This window comes from Pongo pygmaeus, chromosome 19 (genome assembly GCF_028885625.2).
Source record: "Pongo pygmaeus isolate AG05252 chromosome 19, NHGRI_mPonPyg2-v2.0_pri, whole genome shotgun sequence".
In the NCBI taxonomy this organism is placed as follows: Eukaryota; Metazoa; Chordata; class Mammalia; order Primates; family Hominidae; genus Pongo; species Pongo pygmaeus.
Window position 1 is genome coordinate 86,493,637 of NC_072392.2, and position 17,956 is coordinate 86,511,592.

The 17,956-nt window shown below is 47.2% G+C and overlaps 1 protein-coding gene across 6 annotated transcripts in view; it reads left to right on the plus strand.

The window, feature by feature from the left end:
• The window catches only part of ARSG (arylsulfatase G), a 150,878-nt gene that overhangs the window by 49,373 nt on the left and 83,549 nt on the right, over positions 1-17,956 (plus strand). The window lies entirely within an intron of this gene.

A 17,956-nucleotide genomic window follows, 5' to 3' on the forward strand; every position in this document is an offset into this window, starting at 1 on the left:
GTCACAGAGCGAGACTCTGTCTCTTAAAAAATAAGTAAATAGGCCAGGCGCGGTGGCTCACGCCTGTAGCACTTTGGGAGGCTGAGGCAGGTGGATCACCTGAGGTCAAGAGTTCGAGACTAGCCTGACCAACATGCCGAAACCCTCTCTCTACTAAAAATACAAGAATTAGCGGGGCACGGTGGCAGGCACCTGTGATCCCAGCTACTCGGGAGGCTGAGGCAGGAGAATCACTTGAACCTGAGAGACAGAGGTTGCAGTGAGCTGAGATCACACCACTGCACTCCAGCCTGGGCAATAAGAGCGAGACTCTGTCTCAAAAAAAAAAAAAAAGTAAATAAATAAAGAAAGGGAAATAAGAATTATAAGCAAATGGCTTCTGAGCCCACATTGAGAGTTTTTGTTTGTTTGTTTTGTTGTTTTTTTCTTGAGACAGAGTTTCACTGTTGTTGCCCAGGCTGGAGTGCAGTGGCACGATCTTGGCTCACCGCAACCTCCATCTCCTGGGTTCAAGCGATTCTCCTGCCTCAGCCTCCCAAGTAGCTGGGATTATAGGTGTGTGCCACCTGGGGAGAAACCCCAGAGATCAGATTTCTCCATGTTGGTTAGTCTGGTCTCAAACTCCCAACCTGAAGTGATCCACCCATCTCGGCCTCCCAAAATGCTGGGATTACAAGCGTGAGCCACCGCACCCAGCCCCAACATCCAGAGTTTTTGGAGAACAGAGGCGAGGGTGTGGAACCCAACCTGGGGTTTCAAGGGAGGAGATGGCCTTTGAAGAGCAAAAGAGAGTCTGTGAGGCGTGGGAGACATGACTCACTTATTTATGAAAGGCGTGGCTTACGTTTAAGGCATACTGAACTCTAAGGGACCACAAAAGGGAAGCCTATGCATCTGATGAGTCAAAGTGTTTAGAAAACAGCTATTGCAGATTTTTGTTAAAATGCCCAGCTCCTTTCCCTACTTAGATGGAGAACAAGCGTTAGAGCTTTCAGACTTCAGGATTTTCTTCTTGGGCTAACGCTGGTCTGATTGTCCAGCTCGGATTCTGTCTGCACTGGGCGAAACTCCTCCATGTGGTTCGGGGGGAATCATTTCAGCTCACTGCTTAGGATGACGCATAGGGCATCTCCACAGAGTTTTGGCCACTGGCTTCCTGGAGCTTGATGCTTTTCCTGAGATACGTGCCCTTGGTGGGTGGTGGTTTCTGCATCTGGTCTCACCCACTCCAGTTCTTCCTCACCTCCATCAAGGTGAACTCTTCTGCTTCTAGTCCTTCAAAGACATTTTTTAGCCTTAAGGATAAAACCCAAACCCCATACCACAGCTAACAAACTGGCGTTTGGCTGGGTGCGGTGGCCTCACGCCTGTAATCCCAGCACTTTGGGAGGCCAAGGTGGGCACATCACTTGACAGGAGGAGTTCAAGACCAGCCTGGCCAACATGGCGAAATCCCATCTCTACTGAAAATGCAAAAATTAGCCAGATGTGGCGGTGCACGGGAGAACCTGGGAGACAGAGGTTGCAGTGAGCTGAGATTGCACTGCTGCACTCCAGCCTGGGCAACAGACTGAGACTCTGTCTCAAAACAAACAAACAAAACCAACAAAACCCCAAACTGGTTTCTTCTCCGCTCTTCTCTCTTGCAGTGGTCTTTGGATGAGCCCTCCCCTCATCTGTGTGATGGGTTCATCCTGGTGCACTCTCCACTTCCTCTGTTTAATTAGTTTCTACTCACTACTTAGGTCTCAGTTGTACACGAGGGCCTCAGGAAAGCTTTCGTGGACGCCTCGGGTGTTCTGTGATGGTCCTTGCTGCTTTCCGTGGTGGCTGTTCAATCATCTGACCACTACGTTGGGTTGAATAGCATCCTCCCTAAATTCATGTCCATTCAGAACCTCAGAATGTGACCTTATTTGGAAATAGGGTCTTTGCAAATGTTATTAATTAAGGCTCTCGATGATCTCAGAATCGATTTAGGGTGGGTCCTAAATCCAGTGACGTTTCCTTAGAAGAAGAGGAGAAGACACAGAGACACACAGAGAGAGACGGTGACGTGAAGATGGAGGCAGAGATTGGAGCCGTGCCTCTACAAGCCAGGAACACCAAGGACCGCCAGCAACCACCAGACCAGGAGAGGGGCATGGAACAGATTCTCCCTCAGAGCCTCCAGAAGGTACCAGCCCAGCTGACATCTTGATTTCAGACTTCTAGCCTCCTGTACTGTATTTTTTTTTTTTAGGCGGAGTCTTGCTCTGTCGCCCAGGTTGGAGTGCAGTAGTGCGATCTTGGCTCACTGCAACCTCCACCTCCCAGGTTCAAGCGATTCTCCAGCCTCAGCCTCCCGAGTAGCTGGGATTACAGGCATCTGCTGCCATGCCTGGCTAATTTTTGTATTTTTGTAGAGATGGGGTTTCACCATGTTGGCCAGGCTAGTCTCGAACCCCTGACCTCAAGTGATCCACTCGCCTCGGCCTCCCAAAGTGCTGCGATTACGGGTCTGAGCCACCACGCCTGGCCTGTACTGTTGTTTTAAGCCACACAGCTTGTGGTAATTTGTTATGGCAGCCACAGAAAACTTACACACCTCCCTCCTAGCTCTGGACTTCAGGAAGAAAAATGCCTCATCTATTCTTTCCCGCTTATACTCCTAGCATGTAGCACAGTGCCTGGTGCATAGTGGACAATTAATAAATATTTGTTCATCAATAAATGGGCTCTAGGAGCTCAAGATGCCTTGGAATGTCACCCCAAATTTTGCATGTAGGAATATTTTTCTGGGGAGAGAGTTCATCCATTCATGAGCATTTACCAGATTCTCAAAAGGGCCTGGGTTGCCAAATGCTTAGGAACTTCTGCTTTCAGTGTCTAGCAGGTTAGTGGGGAGATATTAGTCCCATTATTTAAGCTGAGATTTGCGAGGCCTACACATTTTTTTTCTCTCATGTGCTGTCTCTACTGTCACGCTCTCATCCTGAGCAGAAAGGGCGACTCAGGGGTCAGATGCCAAATGTGGTTCGTTGGGCTCTCCTTCTCCCCACCCCCTTATGAAAGTGTTTCTTTCCATCTGAGCCTTGTGACAGTGGCCAGGTGGATAGCCCTCTGGCCTGAGGTCGACGGCTTTTCATTCTTCTTTGTTGACAGGAAAGCCAGGCTTCCTGTGAGGCCATGAACTGATTCATCTCTGGTTTCTCCCACTGCCTACTCACGGCCAGTGGGGAACCATGACTTTCAGACACGAACTCTTATTGCCCAACAGGGTCTGGGGTGACTAGCTGGGACTGCACGCTCAAGCCACCACGCCCGGTTCTATTGGCTCCTTTTTTATTCGTGCATGAATTTTCTAGGGCTGCTGGAACAAATTACTCCAAACTGGACAGCTTAAAATGTTACTTTGTTCTGGCCGGGCACGGTGGCTCACACCTGTAATCCCAGCACTTTGGGAGGCCGAGGCGGGCAGATCACAAGGTCAGGAGATCGAGACCATCCTGGCTAACACGGTGAAACGCTGTCACTACTAAAAATACAAAAAATTAGCCGGGCATGGTGGCGGGTGCCTGTAGTTCCAGCTACTCAGGAGGCTGAGGCAGGAGAATGGCGTGAACCCGGGAGGCGGAGATTGCAGTGAGCCGAGACTGCACCACTGCACTCCAGCCTGGGTGACAGAGTGAGACTCCATCTCAAAAAAAACAAAAACAAAAACAAAAAAACATTACTTTGTCCTTTCACAGTTAGGAGAGCCAGAAGTCCAAAATCAAGGTTACGACTGAAGGCTCTGACAGAGAATCCATTCCTTGCCTCTCTCCTGGATTCTGGTGCCTGCTGGAATCCTTGGCATTCTGGGCTTGTAGACTCCTATCTGTGCCTCGGTTCTTACGAGGCGTTCTTTCATGCCAGTGTCCAGACTCCCCTCCTCTAATGAAAATACCAGTCTTTGGATTGAAGGCCCACCCTACTCCAGTATGACCTCATTTTAACTTGATGACATCTGCAAAGACTCTATTTCCAAATAAGGTCACGTCACAGGTTCTGGATTGATACGAAATTGACGGGAACACTATTCAGTCTGGTGCAATTAGCTGTATTACATCTCTCTCTTTTTTTTTTTTTTTTGAGACATAGTTTCACTCTGTTGCCCAGGTTGGAGTGCAGTGGTGCAATCTTGGCTCACTGCAACCTCCACCTCCGGGTTCAAGCGATTCTCCTGCCTCAGCCTCCTGAGTAGCTGGAATTACAGGCACCTGCCACCACGCCCGGCTGATTTTTGTATTTTTAGTAGAGACGGAGTTTCGCCATGTTGGCTAGGCTGGTCTTGAACTCCTGACCTCAAGTGATCCACCTGCTTTGGCCTCCCAAAGTGCTGGGATTACAAGCATGAGCCACCGTGCCTGGCCTACATATCTTTTTTTCCTCCGCTTCTAACTCAGTCTGTAATGTAGTAGGTGGTCAGTCAGTATCTGTCACATTGAAGACTAAATGTCATGCTTAAGAGGGCAGGAGCCAGACAGTTTGAGCTCATATCCCAGCTCTGCCACTTCCTATTTGTGACCCCAGGCAAGCTGCATCGTCCCTTGGAGTTTTGCTTTCCTCTTCTGTAAGTGGGGACAATGATAGCACCTCTACCTCACAGGATGTTGTGAGGGTTAAATTAAGTAATCTGGGCCGGGCACAGTGGCTTACGCCTGTAATCCCAGCATTTTGGGAGGCCAAGGCAGGTGGATCACCTGGGGTCGGGAGTTTGAGACCAGCCTGACTAACAAGGAGAAACCCCATCTCTACTAAAAATACAAAAGTAGCTGGGCGTGGTGGCGCATGCCTGTAATCCCAGCTACTCAGGAGGCTGAGGCAGGAGAATCACTTGAACCCGGGAGGCGGAGGTTGCAGTGAGCCGAGATTGCGCCATTGTACTCCAGCCTGGGCAACAGAGCAAGACTCCATCTCAAAAAAAAAGAAAAAAATTAAGTAATCTGTAAACCAGACGCGGTGTTACACGTCTGTGGTCCCAGCTGCTCCAGAGGCAGAAGCACGCGGATCCCTTAATGCCAGGAGTTCAAGGCTGCAGTGAGCTATGATCATGCCATTGTACTCCAGCCTGGGCAATGGAGTGTCTCATAAAAAAAAATAAATAAAAAATTAAGTAATCTATGTAATCAGTTAGTATAGAGCCTAGCATATAATAGATAGGGTCCTATGTTAGCTATGGTTATTTTTGTTATTGTTACTAGAAATGTCCAAATGTAATGTCAGTGTGAATTGGCTAATCTGCATGATAAAAGGTCCAGTGACAAAACTTGGAAGGATGAGGTGGAGTTCCAGTGACAAATTCCTGTTAATCCCTATGCTGGCTGTGCATTGGGGCCAACACCTTTATTTGAATCAACACAACAGCTGCAACAATCACTAACCCTTACCAAGCTCTTGCAAGGTGCCAGGCTCTAGGCATTACCCTGGCTAATTCTTGGTACCACCCTACTTTTCTCTTATATCTCAGATGAGGAAATTGAGGTTAAGTAACACGCCCAGAGTTGGTGAGTGGCCAAGCCAATATTCAAACTCAGATTTCCTCATTCTAGAGCCTTATTCTTTCAGGGCTGGGCAGAATTGGGGAATCAGCAAAGAGAATCCATCAAGATTTGGCCAGCTTTGCCATATGGCTGTCAAAGAGGAGAAGGCCAGGTGTGGTGGTTCACATCTGTAATTCCAGTACTTTGGGAGATTGAGGCGGAAGGTTTGCTTGAGCTCAGGAGTTCGAGAGCAGCCTGGGCAACATAGCAAGACTTCATCTCTACAAAAAAATCAATAAATTAGCTGGGCGTGGTCCTACCTACTCCAGAGGCGGAGTCAGGAGGATTGCTTAAGCCCAGGAGGTTGAGGCCACAGTGAGCTATGATTGCCTCACTGCACTCCAGCCTGGGTGATGGAGTGAAATCCTGTCTCAAAAAAAAGGAGATTGGAATCTCATCATTTTTTTCTCCCTTTGGTGCTAATGAAGGATTTTTGTGCTGTCCAAGCATAAGAGGCACCCTGAGAAATGGGATTGTATTTATTTATTTATTTTGAGATGAAATCTTGCTCTGTCTCCTAGGCTGGAGTGCAGTGGCGTGATCTTGGCTCACTATAACCTCTGCCTCCCGGGTTCAAGTGATTCGCTTGCCTTAGCCTCTCGAGTAGCTGGGACTACAAGTGTGCGCCACCATACCTGGCTAATTTTTGTATTTTTAGTAGAGACAGCATGCCACCGTGTTGGCCAGGCTGGTCTTGAACTCGACCTCAGGTGATCCACCTGCCTTGGCCTCCCAAAGTGCTGGGATTACAAAGTGCGTGGGTGGCACCCAGCCAGAAATGGGATTTAGATGTCAGTCATCAAAATGGTTGATGCAACCATCGTTAAGGAGGCTCACCCAGCCAGGGATGTGTGATGGCTGCAGTTTCAGGTCTGCAATCTTATCCCACCTACTCCAGCTTCATCTCCAGCCCTCTCCTCATGTTCCTAACATTGCACATGTTTCTGTTCCTTGAACATATGCTTTTCCCTGCCTCAGGGCCTTTGCACTGGCTGTTGCCTCTTATTGGCGAGCTCTCTCCTCAGGCTTCAAGCAGCTGATTGCTTCTCATTCTTCTGGCCTCCACTCAAATACCATGTCCTCAGAGAGGCCTTTCCTGACCGTTCTTTCCAACATTGCCTTCCTTCCCCATGCACGTCTCCTACCCATTCTCCTGTTCTGTTTCCATGACCTGTATCACTGTTGAAATGATCTTTGTTTACTTCTTTGTTGCCTGTCTCTCCCACTGGAATATCACCTCCTTACAGGAGCCTCCTTATCTGTCTTATTTATGTCTTCAGTGGCTAAAACAATGTCTGGCACATGGTAGGTGCTCAAACAGTAATTGTTCACGTACTTGGACTCCTGGATCTAAACTTCCAGGTGTGCACACATGGGTTAACCCGAGCATGAGAGCTGTAACTAGACTGCCTGGGTCTGTTACTTGCTAGCTCTGGGACACTGCGCTAGTTATTAAACCTTGCTGGTCCTTAGTATGCTCATCTCTGCAATGGGAAAATAATGGCACCTACATCACAGGACTATGGTGAGGAGGAAATAAGTTAGGTCATATAAGGCAGCAAAAGGGTCCCTGACATGCATTGGTGCTTGATGGGTGCTAGCTCTTATGATTCCCTATGACACCAGCCCTGCTCCCCTGTTCGTCACAATTCCCTCCTCTGGCTGGAGGGTGAGGGCTGTTTTCTCAGCTTCTGTTCCAAAAGCACCTTGCTCTGCCTGTTCCCAGACTCTCATCCTTCCCCAGGCTGAGCTGTAGGACTCACCTGTCCTGTTAGAATCTGCTTGTTTCTTCTCATTCCTAGACCAAATCCCCAAGTCAACACCTAAAGATCTCAGTAACATTCCCCTTTTAGTTTGTGGCCAGCGCACACTATTCGTTTTTTGTTTGTTTTTAACCTGGCTGCAGGAGATGCGATTTGCCCATTTTTGCACAGAAAGGGCACCGTCCATACCACAATTATGATGTCATTATTTGTTAAAGGAAGAAAGGAATCTGGGGGAAGAAAAGCAGAATCTTTCAGTGCCTTCATATTTTGGTATCCCTTTACAGACTTCTAAGCTTCATTTACATGGAGATAAAATAGGGATTATGGCCTAAAATCCTACAGGCTTAAGCCCATTTACAGTAGCCCAGGTCAAAGAGCATTCATGTCACCGTATCCCTTAGGGAGAAACTGAGGCAGAGAGAGATGAAGTGTTTTTACTGTTATAATCAGCTGTCTGCCATGTGGGGGTAGGTTATCTAGTTTGTGGGTTTGCTATCTTAAAGATTGGCTACATGAAAAATAATGATGAACTTTTTTTTTCTGTATGGGAAAAACCCAAAGCTACTGCAAATCAGCAAACATCTCTTTATCAGAGGGCGTTGTCGTTTGGGGCTCCCCAGTGTTGAGAGATTGCTCATGTATGCACCGCAAGGCCCCAAGTCCCCTTGCACATGTCAGTAGGTTAAGTAGCCAACCTATTTTGCCGTTGACCTTGTGGGATGTCATTTTGCCAGTGTCCTTTGTAGATCTGAGCTGGGCTGTGCTGTTGAACACTTATCAGTTTAAAAATGATAAGATAGCCAGAAGATAATTGAAATGAAATTTAAGTGAAAATGTCAGGGACTTAGTAATCAACTAAAACTTAAAAATTTTAAGCAATTGGCCAGGCGCAGCGGCTCATGCCTGTAATCCCAGCACTTTGGGAGGCCAAGGCTGGTGGATCACCTGAGGTCAGGAGTTCAAGACCAGCCTGGCCAATGTGGTGAAACCCCGTCTCTACTAAAAATACAAAAATTAGCCGGGCATGGTGGTGGGTGCCTGTAATCCCAGCTACTCAGGAGGCTGAGGCAGGAGAATCTCTTGAACCTGGGAGGTGGAGGTTGCAGTGAGCTGAGATCGTGCCTTTGCACTCCAGCCTGGGTGACAAGAGCGAGACTCTATCTTGGGAAAAAAAAAAAATTAAGTAAAACAGGAGATGAAAAGCAACTTGCATTACAATAGGGGACAGAGGGATGAATTGCTCATGGTTTAAAAAAGAGAAGAGGACAAACGCATTTTGTTGACATCGTGTCCAGCTCTTCATGCAGTCTGAAATTATTTAAGATAACTCTGAGAACTCAGTGAATAACCCTGATGATACACACTAGTTTGGTTCTTGCTGGCAGCACATCTCAGACCCAGGGAAAGCCAGTGCTGGTTTCACCTGTGATGAACAAGTGACATTATTTCTTGAAAATTCTCAGGCTGGGAAGTGTCTTGCATATGACTCCTGGCTGGGTGGCTGGATTCAGGCAATGGCCTAGGATTTCTGAAGGGGATTTGAGCTCCTGGGCAGTAATGACTCACAGGTCTCTTGGGAGAGAGAAGGAGAATGCCCAGTGATTGTGAGAGAGAGGTGGTCATAGGCAGCGAAGCCCAGATACTTCCCATTTGCTTGAACTGTCTGCCAGGCTGACTCAGGGGTGCAGGTGACAGCACACTGTAATCATGTTTACTTATGTACGTTGATTTGCAATATGTGAACTTTGCACCTTGATCTCATTTCTTCTCTGCTTTCCTCTTTCTGTACCTCTGGTTTAATTTTGAGTCAAGTCAATGCTGCTGCTGCTAGGAGTTACAGGCAGTGGCTTAGCTAGGAATCAAAGATCAATATTTGCCACGGGAAGGTCAGGGGCTCCCAGGGACTTGAGGCTGTTTCTAAAACGGGCCTCAGTGAGCAATGAATTGAGCTGTCAATTTAGTTGAACACTTGGCTTGATTTGTGTTCTCAGAATTGGCTTTTTGCAAGAGTTCATGCACCCTGTTACCTCTCAGACCTCTTTTTCTCAGCCATCCTGCTGCCTTGGGGATTTGGCAGTAACCTAATGGAAGATGTGAACCAGGTCGGCAGTCACACTGCAGGGGATTGTGATGAGGTCTTGATATCTGGTGGACAGTATGGGGACGAGGGCAGAAAGGACATTCTAAACAAGACCAATATTAGGGAGAGAAGGACGCTTCCTCTTTCATGTAATTCCTTTTCAGCTGTATTCCTACCCCTGACCGTAACTCAGATTCAGGGTTGGCAGGACCCTCACTGGAGAGAAATCCTCTTGTCCTCTGACCTTCACCATTATCCCTGAGATGCCAGCTTTGGGAGGTCCCATCCTGACTTCTCTTTGTAAGCTCTCGGCATGGTGGGACAGGCGACTTTATGTTTTTGCACTTGGGTAAATGGGTCAAATAGACATCAAAATCATGTCATGCCCACGTTTCAACTGGGGCCAGGTAAGTGCTGAACAAAAGGGACTTCAGGTTTTTACCTCATGGCTCTGTTTAATAGTTGGGGACAGGCAGGAACACAATGACCTAGATGGTAGCCAATCTTAGAGAAAAGAAAAGGAACTGAAATATTAACCAGTGGGGCCTTGGTGCCAGCCTGCTTAACCAACTGCAAGTTCAAAGTAGCCTGTCCAATTGCTATTAATAGTTCCTCTTTTAAGCCTCCCAGATACAGTCATTCAACAGTGAATCTCTACGAAGAGGAGGACGTGAGACAAATGCTGGGAGACTCTAGCCAGCTCTGCCCTTAAGGGACCGGTGGCCTGATGGCAAATAAAGACAAGAAAACCAGCCTTTAGAATGCAGTAGAGTAGTGTGCTGTGAGAGTGGAGACTCCTGCCATATCTCCTACTCCTTTTGCTTTTATAACCTGAGATAGATGTATCTGAATTGACAGCTTAGGGGACAGAACTAGCGTATCACTTATAGATTGGTCTCAGTCAAGAAAGAGAAAGGCCCCTTGCTGGGCTTCTCACCTTTTAGGTGATAAAGCTTGCAGTGAGGAATCCTGTTAAAGATAGTGCCATGGCCAGGTGCAGTTGCTGATGCCTATAATCCTAACACTTTGGGAGGCCAAGGGGGGCAGATTACCTGAGCCCAGGAGTTCGAGACCAGCCTGGGCAACATGGTGAAACCCCATCTCTACTAAAATACAAAAGAAATTAGCCGGGCGTGGTGGCGTGTGCCTGTAGTCCCAGCTACTCGGGAGGCTGAGACAAGAGAATCGCTTAGAACCTGGGAGTTGGAGGTTGCAGTGAGCTGAGATCGTGCCACTGCACTCTGGCCTAGGTGACAGAGCAAGACTCCGTCTCAAAAAAAAAAAAAAAAAAAAGATAGTGCCATGGGGCTATAGGAAGAGAAAAGTCATTTCTCTAGAGCAAAGTCAAGAGGTCATCAATAAAGATTATCTGTTAAGACTTGAATGCTGAGACTTAAAATGAAGGGAGAGGAGAGTGTTGTAGGCAGAAGGGAAGGCAAGAGCAAAGACCCAGACCTGATTCCTAGGGTCTCCCTCAGGGCACTGTCCCAGGTGCTGGGAACACAGCTGTGATCCAGACAACCAAAAGCCCTCACTCTCCAGGGGGTGTTGCATTCTAGCAGTTGAGTATGGCAGGGCTGGGAGCGTGAGGCTGGATGGAGGGACTGGGCATCTGGTACAGCGTGTCGTGTACATGTTTATAGGATTGGACATGATCCTGCAAGCTGTGGGGATCCTGAATGACTGAAGTCATCCACCTACATTTGAGATGGGATGTTCCAGCTTACCAGGATGGCCCACACAGGTGGCTGGAAGGGCAGGGGTCACGTTGCAGGGATCTCCAGGATGGCTTGACTCAGAATTGTGGCAATGGAGAGAGATGTCAGATTCAGGAGGCTTATAGATGCCTATGTGTATGTCGCATTGTCATATACCTTGTGTGTGTGCTTCTTTGAATGTGAATGTGCATATATATATGAGCTTGTGAAAAGGAAAGGAGAAATTTGCCAAGGACCATAACCAAGCTCAGCTGCCAGGAATCCTTTCTGGAAAAGAACAAGAGGCTGGATGTGGTGACGTGTGGTGGCTACTTAGGAGGCCACCCAGGAGGCTGAGACAGGAGGATCGCTTGAGCCCGGGAATTTGAGGCTGCAGTGCACTATCCTTGCTCCTGTAAATAGTCACTGCACTGCAGCCTGGACAACATAGCAAGACCCCATCTCAAAAAAAGGAGAAAGAAACAAAAAGAATAAGAGTATAAATGGATTAATGAATGAATGAGTAGACGAAAGGCACCAAGTTCACTATTTGCTGCCACGTTTGCTTGTAGCTTACAAAGGGCCTGCGTATCCGTGATCTCAGTGATCTCACTTGACAACCTTCTGAGGAATAAGTCAGCTGTGTTCCCATTTAACAGAAGGCAATGTGGAGGCTGGGCTGAGCTGGTTCTCTAAGTTTTACTTCAGCTGCTTTCCAGTTCCCATCTCCTAACCCTGTCCCTCTACACACAAAAGATTTTAAAAACCTTTTGCCACAGCAAAAGATTTTAAAAACCTATTTTCCCGTCCATGCCTTTAAATTATGAATGGAGTGAGGACAGTTTTTATTCCAGTCACATAGCAATGTAGAGAGTTGCCACAGAACGCCTCATCATCTTTAAATTTCTTGTAAAGGAAGGCTGGACACGCTTAACTTTGCGACGTTATGTCTCTCCAGGGCTTTTGTGGCAGCCTTTCCAGTGCTAGCGTTCCCTGATTCTAATACACATAATTTATGCAATGGCAAGTTGCTTTGGTTTCTGTCTGGCTGTGTCTTAATTTGCGTTGATTTTCTTGTTAACAGGCTGCTGTAATGTCTGGCTCTGTATTTCCAGCTTTGCTTTACAATGTATTTTCAGACTTTAATTAGGACCCCTGATGGTGAACTGGCCTGAGCCTGCCCAGATAGACTTGGGAGGAAAGAAAGCTTTCCAAATAACAAGGTCATTTTATTGCTTATTAATTAGTCCAACTAAATGGAGACAGTGGCCAGGAGTGGGGAAAAAGGTGACGTGCAGGCCAGTTCATAAAGCTGCATTTTTGGGGGTGGGTACAGCGTCTCCAAAGAATTGCAAATAAAGGAAACAAGATTGTTTCTGCGAGTTAAGCTATGAACTTTTAACACACTGTGGGGAGGGAATTGAGCCCTGAAAGCATCCGCTTAAGTGATTACATGAAAAATGAACTGACATGTTTTTTCCAATCAAACCACCTGAGTTTCTCCAAGTTTTGTTTGTTTGTTCACCAGATATTGCTGGGGCAGCCCTGCCCCACCAAGGTGCTGTGCTTGGGGCTGGAGTCGCAACTCTAAGCCCCGTCTCATGGAACCTACAGCCGGCAAAGGAACTCAAAACTGCATCCCACTGTAGAAATGTACGATAGCTGGCCGGGCGCGGTGGCTCATGCCTTATAATCCCAGCACTTTGGGAGGCTGAGGCAGGCGGATCACAAGGCCAAGAGATCGAGACCATCCTGGCCAACCCCATCTCTACTAAAAATACAAAAATTAGCTGGGCATGGTGTTGCGCGCCTGTAGTCCCAGCTACTCGGGAGGCTGAGGCAGGAGAATCGCTTGAACCTGGGAGGTGGAGGTTGCAGTGAGCCAAGATTGTGCCACTGCACTCCAGCCTGGCGATAGAGTGGGACTCCGTCTCAAAAAAAAAAAAATTTTAAAAATTAAAAAAAAAGAAATTAAGATAGCTGTTCCCAAGATGAGGACATTAAGAAGTCCATGGGGAGATGACATTTAGGGCCATCGTTAAAATTGGGCAAGCAGGGATAACATTCAGGCAGTGTGTTTTTGGCACTGGCCAGCCATATTAGTCAGCTTGGGTTGCTATAACAAATACAACAGACTGTATGGCTTAAACAATAAAAGTTTATTTCTCACAGTTCTGGAGGCTGAAGTCCAACATCAGGGTACTAGCATGGTCAGGTTTTGGTGAGGGCTGTCTTCCTGGCTTGCAGATGGCCCCGTTCTTGCTGTGTTCTCACAAGGAGAATACAGTTCAAGACCAGCCTGATCAACATAGCAAGACCCCATCTCTACAATAATAATAAATTAATAAGAGAGGGCTCTCTCTCTCTCTCTCTCTCTCTCTCTGATGTTATCATCCTAATTATTGGAAGACATGGAGGGTCTGGGAGGAGAACTGATTTTTTTTTTTTTTGGAGTGAACAGATTTCGAATGAGCATCTACTTGGTGCCATATCCTATCAATGTGATTTATAAATTCTCTCATTTGATCCTTGCAGGGATTTTATAAGATTAGCATTATTATCCTCACATATGAGTAAAACGAAGTTCAGATAGTTTGAGTCACTGCAGACTCTAATTTATAAATTCTAGGTCTGAGAAGTCAATGAAAACTAGGAAAAGGACTCAAATTAACTTGACTTTACCCCAAAGCCATAGACATACTTAATGAGAGAGAAAGAACCCTCTTATTAATTAATGAATCATTATTATTGTAAAGATGGGCTCTTGCTATGTTGCCAAGGCTGATTTTGAACTCCTGGGCTCAAGCAATCCTTCCACTTCAGCTTCCCAAAATGCTGGGATTATAGGTATGAGCCACCACGCCCAGCCAAGTCCTTTTTTCACAAATGCACTTATGTCATCATGGAAGCTGCTGGAACCCTCATTACCTTATCTAAATCTAATTACCACCTAAAGGGCCCGTGTCCACATACGGACACACTGGGTATTTGGGTTTCCACATATGAATTTTGGAGGGACACAAACATTCAGTCCATGGAACTAGGCAAGAGGAAATGGTGGCTCAACAGGCTTTGAGTATCCCAGACCCACTGTCAAAGGTCAGTCCACAGGCTGGGTGCTGTAGCTCATGCCTGTAATCCCAACACTTTGGGAGGCCGAAGCGGGTGGATCACCTGAGGTCGGGAGTTCGAGACCAGCCTGGCCAACATGGCGAAACCCTGTCTCTACTAAAAATACAAAAATTAGCCAGGCGTGGTGGTGGGTGCCTGTAATCCCAGCTATTTGGGAGGCTGAGGCAGGAGAATTGCTTGAAACTGGGAGGCGGAGGTTGCAGTGAGCTGAGATCATGCCACTGCACTCCAGCCTGGTTAACAGAGCAAAACTCCATCAAAAAAAAAAAGTCAATCTACAGTAGAGAAAAGGCCTGTAAGCTTCACAAAGTAAAGGACTTTTTCGATGCTCCATTTGAATTCTCTTAGCATTAACGAAGTCCGCGCTCACTAAGGCAAACTTCAGATTCTGATTCCTGTGTAACTTGTGCACAGGAAGAAAACATGTTGACCACACTGACATTCTGGTTCCTGTACCCATCCTTGGAAGTCAGATGGGTCACGGGCATTCCTGCCTCTTTCTTGGGCTCACGTGGTTTGTGTGGATGTGAGTCAGGCTCTCGGGGCTGGCACCACCAAGCATGACTCTCAGGACCTTCCCAGCCAAAGACTGGCTCCTGTAACACGATGACCTAGTTAATACGATACCTCCTGCGGGCCGGCTCAGCTCCAGACAACCTTCCCTCACGTGGCTGTAGTGGAAAGAGCATAGAAATTTGGGTTGGAAAGGCCTGGGTTCAAATTCTGGCTTTGCCATTTCCTCACTGTAGGGGTCTGCAGTCTTCAATATGGCACCATGATGAGACAGGCTTTGGCATAAGATACATTGAGCTCATACCAGCTATGTAGTCTTGGAAAGCTATTTAAACTCTCTGCCTCAGCTTCCTTCTCTGTAGAATGGGAACTTGGATGCCTATTTTACAGAGTGTTTTAAAAGTTAGATATATGTGTAACATGAGTAGAGTAGTAGCCACTTGGTACGTGGTAGATATTTTTGTTACTATAAGACAAATAACGCTAATGCCTATTTATACCTTAGGTCTCAGCTTACACTTAACTTCTTTTGGGAAATGCTTTCCCAACACACAGGTATACACACTTGGTGCACTTTGAGAACATCCTGTGCTTCATGTTTTCCAAATCCTCTTACATAATGAAATTATCCACCTCCCTCACTGACTGGTGAGCAGCTTGAGGGCAGGGATTTGTCTTGTTCATTGATATATCCTGGATCACCTACAGCAGGGGTTCTCAACCCCCAGGCCACTGTACCAGTCCATGACTTGTTAGGAACTGGGCCGTACAGCAGGAGGTGAGCAGCATGTGAGTGAAGCTTCATCTGTGTTTACAACCACTCCTCATTGCTTGCATTACCGCCTGAGCTCCATCTCCTGTCAGATCAACAGCAGCATTAGATTCTCACAGGAGTGCAAGCCCTATTGTGAACTGCCCATGTGAGGGATCTAGGTTGCACGTTCCTTATGAGAATCTAATGCCTGATGATCTGTCAGTGTCTCCCATCACCCCTAGATGGGACCATCTAGTTGCAGGAAAACAAGCTCAGGGCTCCCACTTGTTCTACATTATGGTAAGTTGTATAATTATTTCATTATATATTACAATATAATAATAATAGAAATAAAGTGCACAATAAATGTAATGCATTTGAATCATCTCGAAACCATCCCTCCCAACCCCTGTCTGTGGAAAAACTGTCTTCCATGAAACTGGTCCCTGGTACCAGGAAGGTGGGGGATAGCTGACCTACAGTATAATAGCCAGGATTCTCTGGTTGTAAGTGACGGAAACCCAACTCAATCAACCTAAACACAAAAGAGGCACAGGTGGGGCTCTTGAACTAAGCCCCTGAGAGCCTCCGTTCTTTTCTCTGTGCTTCTCAGCCAGTTGGCCCATTCTTTCAAGTTCCTCCATGTGATAGTCAAGGAAGCCCTTACCCTTCTGGGGTTGCCTGCTTATAGCTGGATATTCCAGAGGGGGAAAAAAGAGCTATTTCTCATTCTCTGGTTCAGAAAATTAAGTTTAAATTCACAATAGCCCTGCTTGGCTCATGAGTGATGGGCCAGTTCACCGAGGACAGAAGTTTGTGCTAGTGTGATTAGCCTGCAGTGGAGTCCCGCACCGCATTAGTATCCAGGTGGGACATGACATGGGAAACTATCATTAGGTCTCACCAGGTAGAGTGCAGGACCCGAGCTGCTGATGAGAGAAACAGCATTCCTGAGGTCTGGAATTATACCCCAGGGCAGTGACGAGACTAGGCAGACATACCTCTGTTCTTGTGGAACTCTAACCTAGATAAGGGAGCCAGCAGCAGCAAGAAGACGAATCCCTGAACAAGATAAAGTCAGATATGATAAGGGTTAGGGACAAACTCAAACAGTGCTGCTTCCGGTGTAGCTGGGTCAGGGAGATCTCCCCAGGAGGCGAAATGAGAGCTGAAGCCCAGCTGACCAGGAGGGGCCAGCCCAGTGGAGACCAGAGCAGAGCGATCAGGACAGAGGGAACACAAAAAAGGCCTGAGGCCAGAACCAGCTGGAAGTGTTCTAGAAAAAACAACTCGGCCGGGCACGGTGGCTCATGCCTGTAATTCCAGCACTTTGGGAAGCCGAGGCGGGTGGATCATGAGGTCAGGAGTTTGAGACCAGCCTGGTCAAGATGGTGAAACTCCGTCTCTACTAAAAATACAAAAATTAGCCAGGTGTGGTGGCGCATGCCTGTAGTCCCAGCTACTTGGGAGGCTGAGGCAGGAGAATCGCTTGAACCCGGGAGGCGGAGGTTGTGGTCAGCCAAGATCGTGCCATTGCACTCCAGCCTGGGTGACAAGAGCGAAACTCCGTCTAAAAAACAAAAAACAAAAACAAAACAAAACAAAGAGCAACTCACCTTGTCTGGCTGGAGGGGAGAGAGCTTGGGGAGGAGGGGGTTGATGCCAAACAGGGTCCAGATCACTGGGGTGGCGAGTTCCCACCTTTCCCGTGTCGTGTCACACCTGGAAACTAATGATACTTCTTGTGGTGGGTTGGGGTGGGTGGTTGTGCATCAGGGAACAGGCGTCAGCAGCCCCATGAGTCATGTGAAAGGAGTGGCTGGAGAAAGAGTGGATGCTCCACAGCAAAACACAACTGATGGTAGCAATAGTCAGTGCTCAGACAACAGGCGGATGTCTACATTAGACATGAAAAGGCTGTGAGACAGTTCGACATGCTTCTGAAGTCAAAGTCAAGGCTTATCCTCCTGGAGGGTAAGGAAAGACTTTGTGACAATAGTAGGTTCTGAAGGACAGGTAGGAGTTTGGAAGGGCAAGAAGAGGGTAATGCATTATTTAGCAGAGATACAACAGAGTTAACGTGTTGAGTTGGAGAGTTGAGTGGGGCGTGGGGGAGGGAGGGATTCCAGATGTTCCAGGAAAAAGAATCCTGTTGAGTTGGACCCTGGAGACATGCAGGGAGGTGAACTCGTTTTGAGGCCTGCTGTAACACAGTACCACAAATTGAGTAGCTTACAACCACCAAAATGTATTATCTTACAGTGCTGGAGTCTAGAAGTTCAAGATCCAGGTGTTGGCAGAGCCACACTCCCTCCAAAGCGCTAGGAAAAGTTCCTTTCCTCTTCCAGCTTTTGGTAGCTCCGGGCATTCCTTGGCTTGTGCTGGCATCATTTTCATCTCTGCCTCTTCTTCACATGGCCATCTTCCCTCTGTGTGTCTCTGTGTCTTCA